Below are 4324 nucleotides of genomic sequence, written 5' to 3'. Positions count from 1 at the left end.
GAGGTGACCACATGTCAAGCCAGACCTCTCCTGGCCCGCCCGCTGCTCCCCTCAGCAGTGTACTTCGTGGATCTGCCTGTTCTGCTCCCCACTCTGTCTCTGGTGAATCCTCCCACCCTCCGCATCTCTGGCCTGTACCCCAGTTCTGTATGAATAAATAAATCTTTAAAACAAAACAAAACAAAAAAGAATGGGGTGAATAGGGGCCTCCCTGGTGGCGCAGGGGTTAAAGACAGTGCTACCAAGCTAACCAGCCATAGCAGCACGGAGTTCAACCCCCATCTCTCCCACTCCCCCATCTCTCCCCGCCACCCCCATGCCACCCCCAAGAAGCTGACCCACGTGGCTCAGCAGACCTCTCCATCTCCCCACTGCTCCCTCAGCAGTGTCTCAGTACATCTGCCTGTTCTGCTCCCCACTGTTGTCTCTGGTGAATTCGCTCACCCCCACCCTTCTGGCCCCTCTCTTGTATGCATAAATAAATCTTTTTTTAAAATGGGATAAATGCCCATTCTTTTATTTAACACTTTTTTCTGACACTACTTCCTCTCAACGAACTTCTCTGTAAGAGCAGCTGCATGTGTCTTCCTTTTGTTTGTTCAAGGATTCGGGCTACATTCCCAAGGCCCTCAAGACACTGGGGAGCTCCGTCACCAAAATCTCAGTCATTTCTTGGTCCTTGTGCTCTTCAGCATCTTTCTGGTCTTTGACACCATTGAGCTCTTGCCTGCCTTCCCAAGCTCTAGACACAACTGCCTGCAGGGTACCTGGATGTTTGGCCAGCACCTCAAACTCAATATGCTCAATTCTGTGCTCATTTCTGTCCTTCCATCTCATCAGCCGACTTCTCTTCCAATTTCCCAATTTTGTCAGAAAACCTGCTATCAGCACTCTGATGCTTCTCTTATCTCCTATGCTAGTCTCCTCTGAATTCTCGACAACTACTCCAGTTTTCTTTCTCTTCCCATGGCTACCCCCCTAGTAAGCCCTCATCTCTTTTGGGTTGTTTAGATAAAAAAAAAAAAGGGGGGGGGACCTTCCTGGTGGCTTAGGGGTTAAGTCTCAGAGCTGTCACTGCTACAGTTTGAGTTACCCACACCAAGGAGCTGACCCACAGGCCAAGCAGACCTCTCCTATCTCCCCACTGCTCCCCTCAGCAGTGTATTTCATAGATCTGTCTGTCCTACTCCCCACTCTGTCTGGTGAGTCCTCTCATACCCCACACCTCTTTCCTACACTCCAATTCTTATGTGCATAAATAAATCTTTTGGAAAAAAGTCCTCTCAACAGGAGAGAATTTCTGGGAGTGATGTCATGCTCCCCCTATCTTGATGGGATGTGGGGTACAGGGGTGCACGCATTTGTCAGAACCAAACGGTATGCTTCAGACCTGTGAATGGCACTGCATATAAATCAGACATCAAACTCTCTAAAATAAGAACTTTTTGAAACAAAAAAGTAAACATAAAACTGCATTTTCAGATGTCCCTTAAAGCTACATATAGTCATATAAGTTAAGTTCTGGCCAATAAGCCAGAAACAGAACTGTTGGAAATACTGTCCTGACTTCCAGGAAAGCTCTTCAAAGGCAGTTAATTTAGCTAAGAAGTGTATCACTGCGTGCTCTTCCACGTAATCTCCTTCCTCCCTGCCTGGGATGCAGATGAGATGATTATGCTCCGAGCACAAGAGCACACGGGTGGCCAAGAGGAGGGAAGGCATATTTATGGGAGGGTGGTGAAATGAGACAGAAGCCCAGGTCCTTGACGTGATACCAATCCCAGATCGAGCTACCACAGACAGCTTGCAACTGAGGTACAAACTAACTTGCCTTGTTAAAAACAAACCTCTTACGCAGATCCTCTCCCTCCTTTACCACGCTGGCCACGTCTGCTACCTCTTCAGCTCCTGTACCTGCCCAGTGTCCTGGTCCCGCATCACCCACTGACTAAACTCAGACTTCCCAACAAACCACTTGAAAGCTTTCATGACTTGGTCCTAATGTGCCTTTCCAAATTTGACTTTTATTCCATTAAACTGGGAGTCTTCCAAAGACAGACGCTTTATCTCTTACTGTGTTTTCATTAGCTAGTATGGTGTCCGACACACTGACACAAAGATGCTTGGGAAATGTTTTTAACAAAGAAGCCTCCCTGGTGATGCAGGGGTTAAAGCCTCAGCACCATCAAGCTATCAGCAGCCACTTTAGCACTAGTTCAAGTTCAGTCCCCACCAGGGAGATGACCCACTTGGCTTGGAGCAGCAGACCTCTCCTGTCTCACCACTTCTCCCCTCAGTCACCTGCCTGTTCTGCTCCCCACTGTCTCTGGTGAATACGCTCAGCCCTGCCCCTCTGGCCTACACACTAATGAATCTCAAAAAAAAAAAAAAAAGAACTCTAATTAAAAAAAAACAAGATATATAGCAATAAGGGAATGTGTGGGATGTGTTAAATGAGTTGTTATTAACAACGTCACAGGAGAGGGCACGGGCAGCTCTGTGGATCTTAGAGTGGAGTCTTTCAAACAAGTGGGAAAGGGCAAAAGGCAGAGGGCACAGCAGGTGTTTGGGGAAATGAATGTGCAGTCTGGCTAAAGGAAGGGACTTAGCCAGGAGAGGTAGCTGAAGAGGGCACTAAGGACCTGCTGTGGAGGGCTGGGAAGGTCAGGCTCCGGCAGCGAATGGAACGGGAAGCCACTGGAAGTCCCAGCAAGGGGTGGCAGTACTTCCTGCACCGCTGCCTGGCACATCCTGCCACCTTCCCATGCCCAGGTCGAAGGCTTTGAGGATCGGAATGAGGGAGAACTGGGGGCGGGGTGTGAAAGGATGGCAGTGGGGACAGACAGGACACAAGTAAGGCGCCACCACCCACAGCAGGCAGCACAATGCGCCTGGACCCAGGAGGGAGCAGGGAGGAAGGCACTGTCTCCTTTGACCCAGTTGCACAGAGAAGGGGGAGGCTGTTCTGGCAGAGGGAAGGGAGCTGGCCCTACCCTGACTGGAGACAGGGCCACTCCTGGGGAGGCCTCCCTGTCGGCCCTCAGGCTTCCAAGATTCACACGGACCCACCATGCCCAGCTTGGGGCACTGTTAAGAACAATGATGTTCCTCATCAAGGTGGCGTACCTGTTATGCGTCACACAGGTAGCAGGGCACTGCATTTTAACTGTTTTTCATGTTCAAGATTGTTGCTGTAAAGTCTGAGTCATCACATGCAAGCCTGAATTCAACATCTAACGGCACATATCCCAGGACACACCACGTAGCCCAGCTGACTAGCTGTTTCCTTTCAGGGATGGCTATCCACACGCATCTAAGCAAGAAGCATCACCTTCTTCCCCCACTACCCCTATGACGGGTCTAGCCAGCAACCTATCACCCCCATCAATGCAAAATCTGGCATTGCCAAAAACACATTCCCTATCTCCTATTACCGAAAGCCGAGAGAACACCCTGCTTTCCTACGTTCAGAACTCAGAAGACAGCACCCAAATCCCTGTGACTCACGGCCCCAGTCCTTTAAAGGTCTTGTGCTTAATTCTATCCTAGCTCGCAACAACAGGTGGGCTAGGCGGAGGCTGGTGGGAAAGGAGTACGTGAAGCATCTCAATTCCAAGCCTGTCCGCCCTGGACCTGCTAGACCTTCCCAGAGACACTCTCAAGGTTCCTGGTTTGGCATCAAGGTAGAGGAGGGACGCAGAGGTGGAGCTTGGCCAGCTCTCAGCAGAGAGCTGGAGCTCTGGTTTGAGTGTCCTCTCTAGTCCACCACATTCTACCAAGGTAGATTTGCCTTTCAACTAGAGCCCAGAAACGCTCTTCTATAGCTCATGGCCAACAAGATACTCACCTCCAAGCTTTAATGGTGAGAGGTCCGAACCCAATTTCTCACTTTCAGGCCTCTGGCCACTGCCTTCAGGGGCAGAGATCCCGTCACATACTCAAGGCTTGGATTTCCTCGGATCTGGCCCTCAGGTCCCCTTGCCAAGGAATTCAAGTTCCCCTTACCCACCCCTGCAACCAAGGCCTGGTATCAATTAGAATGAAAAACCTGCCAAGGAAGAAAGGTGCCCAAGTCCTACCATTCCCTGGTGCCTCGCACGGTGACCCATCCCTCCAGTGAAGTGAGAAATTGCAGACCAAGCTCTGGACCTCCACACCTCTCAGAACTACCCCCAATATTATTACTGTTCGTCCAAAGATACCACTCCCTACACTGAGTAGCTGCAAAAGCATGGTGCACCCCTAGTTCCTCCCCAGCCATCGCTACCCCGCATGGTGCACCCCTAGTTCCTCCCCAGCCATCGCTACCCCGCATGGTGCACCC

The sequence above is a fragment of the Condylura cristata genome, unplaced genomic scaffold (genome assembly GCF_000260355.1).
Source record: "Condylura cristata isolate star-nosed mole 26May11 unplaced genomic scaffold, ConCri1.0 scaffold00034, whole genome shotgun sequence".
NCBI classification, from domain to species: Eukaryota; Metazoa; Chordata; class Mammalia; order Eulipotyphla; family Talpidae; genus Condylura; species Condylura cristata.
The sequence above is the reverse complement of the archived record's forward strand: the minus strand, read 5'-3'. Positions refer to the sequence as shown.